The sequence below is a fragment of the Monodelphis domestica genome, chromosome 2 (genome assembly GCF_027887165.1).
Source record: "Monodelphis domestica isolate mMonDom1 chromosome 2, mMonDom1.pri, whole genome shotgun sequence".
In the NCBI taxonomy this organism is placed as follows: Eukaryota; Metazoa; Chordata; class Mammalia; order Didelphimorphia; family Didelphidae; genus Monodelphis; species Monodelphis domestica.
In genome coordinates, this window is record NC_077228.1 from 8,255,460 (window position 1) to 8,268,271 (window position 12,812).

Genomic DNA, 12,812 nt, shown 5'->3' on the forward strand with positions numbered 1-12,812 from the left:
GGTTCAATGGAAGAGATTAGGCATAAATGATTTTAGAAATCTGGTCTTTGATAAATCTACAGATCCCAGTTTTGAGGATAAGAACTCACTACTTGACAAAAATCGTAGATAAAACTGAAACAGTACAGTTGAAACTAGGTATAGACCAAAAACGCATACCCTTACACTTCATAAGGTCAAAAGGGGGATATGATTTAGACATAAAGGGTGATACTCTAAGCAAATTAGGGGAACATAGAATAGTTTACTTGTCAGATCTATGGAGAAGGGAATATGTGATGACCAAACAAGAGATAGAGAACATTACAAAATGTAAAATGAATAATTTTGACTATATTAAATTTAAAAGGATTTGTAAAAAAACACAGTGTTACCAGGATTAGAAAGAAAATAGTGAACTGGAAAAAAATGTATAACAAATTTCTCTGAAAAAGATCTAATTTCCCAACTCTATAAAGAACTAAGTCAAATTACGAATACCAGCCCTTCCCCAGTTGACAAATGTTCAAAGATATGAATAAGCAGTTTTCAGATGAAAAAATAAAAACTATCAATAATCATATAAAAATTCTAAATCCCTTTTGATTAGACAAATACAAATTAAAACAATTCTGAGGAACCATCTCATATCTATAAGATTGGTCAATATGACAGTAAAGGAAAATGATAAATATTGGAGGAGATGTTGCAAAATTTGGACACTAATGCATTGCTGGTTAAGCTGCAAACTGATCCAACCATCATGGAGGGCAATTTGGAGCTATGGCTAAAGGACTACAAAACAATGAATACCCTTTGATCCAGTAACACCACTTCTAGGTCTGTATACCAAAGAGAAGAAAAGGGGGTGGATGGGGTAAAGAGTCTACTTATACAAAACATTTATAGCTGCTCTTTTTATGGTGGCAAAGAATTCAAAATCAAAGAAATCCATCAGTTGGGGAACGGCTGTACAAATTGTGGTGTATGCTGGTGATGGAATACTCTTGTGCTCTAAGAAATGATAAATAGGATGATTTCAGAAAGAGCTGAACAGATGCAGAATGAAATAAGCAGAACCAGGAGGACATTGTACATAGTAGCAGCAATATTGTGGGATGGTCAACTTTAAAATCTTGGCTACTCTCAGCAATACAATGATCCAGGACAATTTTGAAGGACTTATGACAAAGAATATTACCTTCCTCCAGAGAAAGAACTGGTGGAGTTGGAATGCAGATCAAAGCATAGGGATTTTTCACTTTAGTTTATTTGGGGGTATAGGTTCTATATGATTATTCTCTTACAAAAATGAATAATATATTTTGCATGATGATTCATGTGTAATACATACAGAATTGCTTGCCAGCTCCAATAAGGGGAAGGAAGAGAAGAATGGAGATCATTTGCATCATATAACTTTGGAAAACATATGTGAATATTTTCCATTGCATGTAACTGGTAAAATAAAATATCTTTATGAAACAAAAAGTATTCATGAAATGGAAACAAATTCAAGCAATAAAAGATACATGGTTTAAAGTCACACCATTCTGCAAGTCTATTGTGAGACAAGATCAAGCTCAGGATGAGTTAAAGTTGTTGAGGAAAATTAGGAACAACAGAAATCTTACAGCATTTTTTCAGGACATTAATAAGTTGGAGAACAGCCAGAGCAGGACAACCTTAATAAAGATGTTCCTCAATATCATGCCAAGTGGGAATAAATCGAAGCCAGGAGAAGAGAAGGTAGAGTGAGGACATGAGAATCGTCTTCAATTATTTGTAAAGCTGTGGAAGAGGGTCATTTGGGAGTAGGGAGCAGAAGCTATAAAGAAAAAAAATAAGGGGAAAAAGCTTCCTCACAGTGAGAAAATGGAATAGATAGTCTCAAAAGGTAATGTATCCCCTCTTGCTGCAAGACTCCTAGTAGAGGCTAAAGAACCACTAGTGGGGATTCTGTAAAGAGAAATATTATCCAAAGATGGCTTGGATAAAACTGTGAAGGACTATCCAATAGTAAATTCAATACTAAATATTTTACAGATTTTAGGGGAAAAAAAGTGTAATTTCTAAAAAAATACAGATGTCCATCCAAGCATTTGTAAATGCTACAAGCAAGTCCCAGGTAAGGAACAAGTCCATAAGACATGCTAATGAATTTCCAGATCAAAGTAATGATGGGAAAAGTGGACAAGCATGTAAAAAGGAAATTTTATGTTGAAAGAAACATGAAAAATTAGAGGAGGTCTTGGATAATGATGCCTATTTGTTCTTCTCTGGGTCACTGGAAGCCTGAGAGGCTGAAGCCCTGTAGAGATCCTCTCATTTCATCCCTAGTTGCCTTCTCACACTGGAAGATCTCTTCAGACCCCTTATCTCACTTCTGAGTTCATCCCTTTTGACAAAGGGCCCAGTCAGCCTTCCTTTATTACTCTTCTAGCTCTGATTTTGGCTGTCTGGACTTTGGCACTATGTCCTACATGAGTACCACTCCCACTCCCTGTTTGAGCTCCCTTTTATGAGCTGTCCTCCTTTAGGATGTAAGCTACTTGAGAATAAGGATTGTCCTTGTGCTTCTATTTGTATCTGCACAGCTTAGCAAAGCAAGAACCCAATAAAAGCTCATTCAGGTATTGACTTCATGTTGGCTAACATGAAGAAGTGGCATAGAAAAAAAATGTAAATAAAAGAATCTATAGAGAATGCACAGTAGAGCAATACTGGAAAGGGTGTCAGGGATGGGCTCTCCTGATTTCACTCTTCTTTCTCAAGGCCTTATCACCCTTAAAGAGAGAGAACAGTTACAATGCTTAAACTTTTATGAGTCACCTTCAAGTCTATGGACTCCAACGCTTTGTATTTTGCTATGAGATGGAAAACCTCAGAGGCTGAAATCTTAGAGTTCTGAATTTTCTACAAAGAAGGCTATAAGGTTCCTGGTCTGGAAAGAATTCAGTGGCTTCTAGCCTATGTTGGTTGCTTTTGGGATTTAGATTCTGCTTGCTCAAATACTATGATTTTTAAAAATTATTACTTTTTATTTTTTATTCAAAGATATTTTATTTTCCCACTTACGTGTAGTAACAATGTTCAACATGATTTCTGAAATTATGAGATCCAATTTCTTTCCCTCCTTTTCTTCCCCCCTTTTGTAGAGGGCATGGATTGTACATTTGATATAGATTATACATGTATGTATTCTCACGCCTAATATACGTACATATTGGTCATTTTTGTAAGAGAATATTCATGTAAAATCAAAACTCCATAAATAAACTAATGTGGAAGACAGTATACTTTGTTCTCCATCTGACTCCAACAGTTCTTTTTCTGGAGGTGGGTAGATAGCATTCTTTGTAAGTCCTTCAGAATTGTCCTGGATCGTTTGTATTGCTGAGAACCGCTAAGTCTTTCACAGTTGATCATTCCCCATTTTTGCTTTTACTGTGAACAATGTTCTTCTGGTTCTGCTTATTTCACTCTGCATCAGTTCATGTAGGTCCAGCTCTTTCTGAAATCAGGCTGTTCATCATTTCTTAGAACACAATAGTGTCCCATCACCATCATATACCACAGTTTGTTCAGTCATCCCCAGCTGATGGACATCTGCTCAATTTCCAATTCTCTGCCACCGCACAAAGAGTTGCTATAAATATTTTTGTACACGTAGGTGCTTTCTCCTTTTTATGATCTCTTTGGCATTCAGACCCAGTAGTGGTATTACAGGATTAAAAGTGTTTGCTCAGTCAAATGGTATGATTATAGAATTATGTATGGTGAATTTTTCTTGAGTGTAAGAGATATGTCTTCTTTCATAACACGATGAACATGGAAATATTTTTGTATAATAATACATGTTAAATCTTTCATGTTTTCTCATTTTTATGTCACTGTAAGATCTTAAGCTTTCCCCTTCTCTTGAGTCAGAAAATTATCCTTTATAATAAATTGTATTTTTAAGACAAAAAGGGGGGGGGACAAAAGGAAAAAAGCATACTGAGCAATATATCAGAAAAGTCTGAAAATATATACAATGTGCAATACTTGTGCACGTGCTATCCTTTTATAGGGACAGGATAGGAGTTTCTTTTCAGGTCTGCTCTTTGGCACTAGGCTTGTTCTTCATGATTTTGTAACATTCCCTATTGAATTTTTTAAAATTCATTTTCTTTATATTGTTGTAGTCATTGTGTATGCTATTTTAGTTCTGTTTAATTTTCTTTGCATCAGTTCATATAGATGTTTCCATGCTTCTCTGAATTTATCACTTTCTTCATTTCTTCTGGCACCATAATATTCCATTATATTCATGTACCATAATTTATTTGCATGACACTCCCCAATTGGCAGGCATCTTTGCTTCTAATTTTCTGCTATTACAAAGAATGCTACTGTAGATATTTTGATGTATATTATTATCAGTGGCCTCCCTGGTGTGTAAATCTAGTAATGCAGTCTCTGGATCAAAGCATGCAGGGATTTTAGTCATTCAGTTTGCATAATTCCAACATATTTCCCCAAATGGTTTTACAGTATTGATTCACAGACCCACCAAGCAAGCAGAGTCCCATCTCCCCACACGCTTCCATTTCTCATCTTTTGTAATCTTTGCCCACTCACAGGGTATGAAGTAAAAGCTTCAGGATTGTTTTTACTATAATTTCTCTCATTTTTAGTGATTTGAAGTATCCTCGTATAGTTCTTAGTAATTTATAATTCTTCAGAGGACTATTTTTATCCTTTGACCACTTATGTTTTAGAGAATGTTTCAGTCCCAAATCAGGCATTTTGAGTGGCTGTCCTCCATTCCTGAAATTTTCTCCCTCTTGGCTTTCTACTTTGTTTCCAATCTCAGCTAAAATCCTGCCTTCTACAGGAAGACTTTCCTGCTCCCCCCACCGCCCTTAATTCTCATATCTTCCTGGGGCTTGGTGGATTGAGAGCCAGACAGCAATTGGAAGTCCCGGGTTCAGATCCCGTTTCTGACATTTCCTAGATGTGTGGCATTGAGCCAGTAACTTAACCTCCATTGCCTAGCCTCTCTTCTGTCTTGGGATCAATACACAGTATTGATTCTAAGATAAAAGGAAGAGTTTTTAAAAAAAAACAAATAAATAGAAATTCTCATACCCTCCCTCTGTTAGTTCCAATATATCCTTTATCTTTTCTATATCCTTTATCTATTCAAATATATATATGTATATGTATATATATATATATATATACATGCACACACATATATATGTAGTGGTTTACATTTTGTCTTCATTAAAGTGTGGACTTTTTGAGATTGTTGTTTATCTTTCTTGGTATATATTCTCAGTGCTTAATGCAGAGTCTGTCACATAGTGTAAACCTTAAAATTTCTTAGACTTAAAAATGTTAGAAATTTTACCATTGGGAAATTTCATACTTGGAAAATTAATACTTTTTTATTGACTGACTGATAGATGCACTCACATACCTTTTCATTGTTTTTGTATCTTGGATTCAAACCCTTATCAGAGACATCTGAAAGATTTTTTCCCCATTCAAGCACTTCTTTTTTAATGCTATTACAATGTATTTGTCTGTGCCAATTTTCAGTTTCACATAATCAAATTTATCTATTTTAGAATGTGTAATTGCCTCTATCTTTTATTTGCTTAAGAATACATCTAATCATAACTTTCAGAGGCATATAATCAGGTTCTGTTCTATTTTTAATGGTTTTATCTTTAGTATTAAGGTCACATATATATTTAAAAAGCATTGTGGAATATGCTATAATGTGTAAATCATAGCCCACATTCTACTAGACTGAGTTGCAATTTTCCCTGTTGTTCTTTTTTTAATGAGTAATCTTCAATGTAATTTATGTTTTCTAGCTCATCAAACATTAGACTTTTTTTTTAATTCTCACTTGCCTAGTCTGATCCATTTATCTGGCTCTCTCTTTTTATTAAAAAAACGAGGTAGATTCAATAAGTACAATTTTAAAATATGTTTTGAGGTCGAGGTCTGGAGGTGATATTTCCCCTTCATTCCCACTTCTTTTCATTCTTTTCCTTGGGATAATCTTTTTTTTTTTCAAATGAATCTCCTTATAATTGTAGTAAGTTCTGAAAAAAATCCTTTAATAATTCCATAAAAATAGCATTAAAATCAACTAAACTTTGGTAATGTTCTTGGTTTTTACTAAATTAGCATGGCCCATCCATGAGTCCTGAATAATCCCCCTAGATATTCAAGTTTTTGTTTCTTTAAGGAGCACTTGGTAATTTAATCTCTACAAGTATTTTGTGTGCTTTAGTAATCCATGCCAATATGGATTTTCTAGTTATTTAGAAGGAGACTTCTCTATTTTTTCCTCTTGGAATTCTTGTTTTTTTATTCTGACACAGAAATGATGTGCAATTTTTAGAGTATAAATTACAGCCTGCTCCTTTGCCAAATCTATTAATTGTCCCAATTATTATATTTGCTGATTCTCTAGGATTTTCCAACTTGAGCACCATATTATCTGTAAATGAGAATAGTTTTATTTCCTATTTGTACATTTAATTACTTTCTCTTCCTTTTTGCTATAGCTAAGTTAGCATTTCTAGAATTATATCAAATAATAATGGGGAGAGTAAGCATCCTTGCTTTTATTCTTGTTTTCTTTTTTATTGGAAAAATCTCTAGTTTATTCCCATGGCATGTGATGCTTCCTTATGGATTTCAATAGTTACTTTTTTTAAGATATTAAAAAGGTCATTCTATTCTTATTCTTTGTAGGGTTTTTAGTATAAATAAAGGTTGTACTATGTAAAAGGCTTCCCCACACACACAAATATTGAGTTAATCAAGTGGTTTTACATGTTTTTGTTTTTAGTATAATTATTTATGGTGACTGTTTTCTTAATGTTGAATCATCTTTGTATACCTGGGGAAAATCTAACTTGATTACGAAGAATGATTTGTCAGATGAATCACTGAAATCGATATGGCAAAATTTTATTCAACATTTTTGAGGCAGTATTCCTTAATGATATTGGCCTAAAATTCTGTGCTTTCTCCTTCCTGGTTTAATTATTAGGATAATACTGGTTTCAGAAGAGGAATTTGATAGGATTTTTCTCAAATTTTAATCATTTTTATTTAATTTTTCAATTTTAATAATAATTTGCATTTTATTATATTGACACTAATTTTTAAGTCTGATAGAATTCTCCTATAAACCATCCCATACCAGAAGTCCTTCCACATGCATACATTGGTCATTCCCTTACATTTGACTCTATTTCCTTTTCTAAGATTGTATTATTTATAATCCATATTTGGTCTTCTGTTCATTTGAGCATTCTGTATTTTTTAATATATTCTTATGATTTTTCACTTTTGTTAGTATGTAACTAAACAGAGTAGGTTTTGAGAATTCTTTTTATTTTTTTTCTGGTTGTGATGCTTTTGCTATTTTATCGATTTAGTTTTATGTCCTCTTCATCTTAATCATACTGGTTGAAGGTTATCAATTTTATTAGTCTTTTCAAAAAGTCACTTTAAAATGCAATTTATTAATTTAGTTATTTTATTTCTTTAATTTTAATATATCTTAATATCTCTTAATTTTCTATTTCCCCTCTCATTTTTAATATCTTTTTGTGATTATTTTAGGATTTGTTGACTTTCTAATTTTTAAATTCATATTCATTTCACTAATTCTGTCTTTTTCTATTTTGTTAATCAACATTTCTAGGGACAATATTTCCCTTGAGGTCTGCTTTAGCTGCATTCCAGATATGTTTGTATGCTGTTTCATTATTATAATTTAGTTTCACATAATTATTAATCATTTCCAGATTTGTACCTTAACCTACTCATTATTTTTAATGTAATTTTCTTTCTGTTTTCAGTTCTGAATTCCCTTTCTTTCTCCTCTCCCTCCCTCACCCTCTGAAAGGGGACAAAAAGATTGCAAATATGTGTAGTCATACAAAACAAAATGCCATATTAATATGTTAAAAAGAGAGAAAGGAAAAATACTTGTCTATATTCTGAGCCCAACAACTCTCTATCTAGAAATGGAATGTATGTTTCATCATGATTCTTTTAGAATTGTAGCTAGTATTATGCTGATCAGAGTTCCTAAGTCTTTCTAAGTTGATTATTTTTACAATATTGTTTTTCTTGTATAATCCTACATAAAGTTTGTGGGTATAAATGCTTCTCTTATGTCTCCTTCCTTTGTTTTATATCAGTTTAAATATGTCTTCCTGGGTTATTCTGAAACCATTCCTTCGTTATTTCTTACTATACGATAGTATTTCATCATATTCATATTCCATAACTGATTAGCCAATCCCCAATTGATGAACATCTCCTTATATGTTCCAATTCTTTGCTAACACAGTAAGAGCTACCATAAATATTTTTTGTATACATGAGTCATTTTCCTTTTTATTTGATCTCTTTGGGGGAGGGGTCTATTACCAGTATTGCTGGGTCAAAGAGTTTAATATAATTTAATTAATTATCATAATTTAATTGCTTTGAAGGTCTAGTTCCAAATTGTTTTCCAGAATGGTTGGATCAGTTCACAGTCCACCAATAGTGTATTCAAGTGCCTGTTTTCCTACATTCCCTCCAGCACTGATAAGTGTTATAGTCAACTTAGCTAATCTTCTGGGTGTGAGGTGCACTCTAGAGTTGTTCTAATTTCTATTTTTCTAATTATTAGGGATTTGTAGCGTTTTCATATGGTTATTGACTGTTTGTGATTCTTCCCCTGAAAGGTGATGACTTATAAACTTTGACCATTTGTTAATTAGGTAATGCATCTCCTTGTTATGAATCTGATTCAGTCCAAAATAGTGAAATGGTGTTCAAAGAGATCTTTCTCAGAGATGCTTGCTAAGAAGATATTTTCCCAATTTCCCATTTCTCTCCTAATTTTAACTGCATTGGTTTGTGCAAAAACTTTTAAATTTTATGTAATCAGAATTGTACACTTCCCTTCTGTGAACCTTTCTACCTCTTCCTTGCTTATGAACTTTTCCGATTTCCATAGATCTCACATGTAATTTCTTCCATATTTTTCTAATTTTTCTTCTTATTCTTTCCTTCATGTCTCAATAATGATTCATTTGAAGTTCATCTTAGTATATGGTGTAAGATGGTGGTCTATACATAGTTTCTGCTAGACTTTTTCCAATTTGTTTAACAACTTATGTCTGAGTCCTTCCCCGATAGCTACAATAAAAAACTAGATTAGTCTGCTCATTTGTTTCTATATAGGGTGAACCTAACTGTTCCATTGATCAACCCCTCTATTTCTTATCTAGTAATAAATTCTTTTAACCATTATATATTTGTGATGTAGTCTTATAGTCTTAAACCTGAAAGGATTAGAACCCCCTTCCTCCCCATTTTTTTCCATTGATTCCATGGATCTTCTGGGACTTCAATTTCTCTAGATGAATTTGTTTATTTGTTTTCTAGCTTTACATAGTATTCTTTGATAGTTTGGTATGGCACTGTAAAGTAAGTTAATTTAGATATAATTGTCATTTTAGTTATATTGGCTCAGATTAACCATGAGCAATTAATATTTCTCCAACTATTTAGATTTTATTTTATGAAGAATGTTTTGTAATTGTGTTCATATCATTCCTGTATATATGTATTGGCAAGTAGAATACCAAGTATTTGATACTATGCCGACTATTTTAAATGGAATCTGTCTCTTCCCAGCAGATTTTTATGGTAATTAATACTAAAAATGCTGACAATCTGTGTGCTTTTATTTTGTACTCTGCAATTTTGTTAGGATTGTTCACTGTTTTGACTAGTTTTTAATCAATCAATCAACATTTATTAAGCACTTACTCTGCAGTAGGCACTGTCCCAATTGCTGGGGATACAAAAAGAGGCTAAAGTCAGTTCTTGCCCTCAAGGAGCTTGCAATCTAATGAGGGAGCCAACCTGAAAACAAATACTTAAAATGCAAACTAAATACAGGATAAATAAGAAATAATTGACATTTGGAAGCCTCTGGAATGAGGAGGGATAATGCAAAGCTTTCTGTAGCAGGTAATATATTTTATTGACCTAGAGGAAGCTAGGAAAGTCATTAGGCAAAGAAGAAGCGGGAGAGCATTAAAAGCATTGGATAGGTTGGGAGTCAGTTAGAGAAATTGCTATAAACTGAGAGATGGAGTATTTTGCTCATGTGGCAACCAAGAGATTAGTGTCACTGTATCATCAAATGTGTGTTAGAAAGTAAGGTGTAAGAAGACTGGAGAGGAAGGAAAGGGATGGGTTGTAAAGTTGTTTGAAATTCAAACAGAGCATTTTATATTTTATTCTAGAGAGAATAGGGAGCCACTGGAGTTCATTGAGTTGGAAGTGGGGCATGGTCAGACCTGTTCTTTAGGAAAATCACTTTGGGGCTTAAATGGAAAAATAGATTGAAGTGGGCAGAGACTTGAAATCAAGCAGACTCCCTCCTCCCCCTGACCCTCCACAGTCATTGCAATAATAGAGGAGTGATGTGATAAAGAATGACTCATGATTGGTGGCAGTCTTAGGAGAGAAAGCAGAATATTTGAGACATGCTACAAAGGTGAAATCAACAGGCTTTCCTATCATATGAGATATGAGGGTTATGTGAGGAATCCAGTCTGAATCATAGTTTGGGATCCTGTAGAACTGTGAGTGATGCTACCCTCAATAGTAATAGGGAAGGTGAAGTAGGGAATGATGTAGTAAAAGATGAGTACCATTTGGGACATAATGAGTTTTCTTGTTTGTTTTTTTAATTGACTCTCTAAGTATACCATCATATCACCTGAAAAAAGTAATAGTTTTGCTCCCTCTGATCCTATAGTTATTCCTTTAATTTATCTTTCCTATCATTTCTCTAGCTTAGCATTTCTAGTACAATATTGAATTATAATGGTGATATTACAAATCCTTGCTTCACCCTCATCTTATTGGGAAAACTTCTATCTTACCTTCATTATAAATAATTGCTCTCTCTTGGTTTTAGATAGATGTTACTTTATTTTAAGGAACACTTCATATGTTCCTATTTTTTGTAGTGTTTTAACAGGAATGAATGTTATATTTTATCAAAAGCTTTTTGCATTATATAATCATTTTTAATATTTTTGTTACATATATGGTCAATTACATTTTTCCTAATATTGAAACACCTCTGAATTCTTAGTACAAATACAGCTTTGTCATAGTATGATTTTTGTGATATATTTTCATCTCCTTGGCAGTATTTAAAACTTTTGAATCATATTCATTTGGGAAATTGGTCTGTTTTTTCCTGTCTCTGTTCCGACTCTCTCTGATTTAGTTATCAATGCTTTAGAAGTTATTTGATAGCCCTTTCTCTTTACATATTTTTCAAACAATTTAGATACGATTGGAATTCATTTCTCTTTAAGTGTTTTGTAGACTGTACCCTGTGAATCTTTCTGGCACCATGCCCCTTCTCCATTTAGGGAGTTCATTTATGGCTTAATTATTTCCAATTTTTTTCCTTTTAAAAAATTTCAAATATTTTATTAAAATACTACATTTCTTATCCCTTTCATCTGAGCAATTTATGTTTTGTAAATATTCTTAATTTAGTTTGTTAATTGTATTTGTGTTTAGTTGGGTAAGATATATCCTAATAATTGCTTTTATTTCAATTTCATTTGTTATGAATTCACATTTTTCATTCTTGACACTGATGATTTGGTTTCCATCTTTTACATTCAAATTAGTTGATGTTTTATCTACTTTATTATTTTTACTTTAAAAGGTCTATCATATCTAACGTTTCTAAAATTCAGTTCTTTAACTGTTTTCATGTTTATTTTTTGGATTAGATTTATCTAGCTCTGATAGAGCTAAATTGAAGTCACTTACCATTGTAGTTTACTATATAATTATCTATATTTACTATATATTACTATTTCTGTATTAAGTTTTCCTTTAAGAAATTAAATGCTATGCCATTTGGTACATATATGTTCAGTATTGCTATTAATTCATTGTTCATGGTGCCTTTTAGCAAAATATATTTTTCTGAATCTCTTTTAATTTGTTCAGTTTTTGCCTTTTCAAAACAACATGATTTTGCTATCTTGCTTTTTTCTTTCTTCATCTGATAGATTCTTCTCTGGACTTTTATGTTGACTATGTTTCTCCTGAAGTGTGTTTCTTTTAAACAATATTTTTTTATTCTGGTTTCTAATTCATTTTTCTGTCCTCTTCCATCTTAAGGATGAGTTCCTCCCATTCACGTCCACAATCAGCATAATTTCTTTTCTCCTATTCTCTTACACCTTTCCTTCCCTTTTTCCCTTTTTTCCCTTTTTTTTTAAGAAGGGTTAACCTTTCTTAAAGAGTGTGTTTTGCTTCTGATTAATGCATCCCTTGATCTACCTTTCTTCTTTCCCCCCACTTCTCTGGAATTCTTTCCTCCATATGTCTCTGTTATGTAGGATGTGTTCCCATACTTAATTATGTGTTTATGTGTCATCTTCCCTCCTTTATTCAGTCCATATGCAAGTGAGATTCAAGTGTCTGATACCTATTCATAGATGCCTGAATTCCTCTAACTATTCCAAGGGCCAAATTACCTTCTGTTATTATCTATCTATGCTGTGAGTCTTTAATTGGATTTTCTTCCTCCTGAGACTGTTGATCATTTCAATTGCTTTCTCCATATTCTTCTGTTTTCTGCTTCCTGATTCCTTCCCCTTTGATTATGGTTTCTTTGGAGGCTATAACTCAAAGTGGTGTCAAAGTCCTGGGTAGGCAGGACTGGCCCAGCTGGATGCTGCGCCTTTTGCTTCAGCCAACCT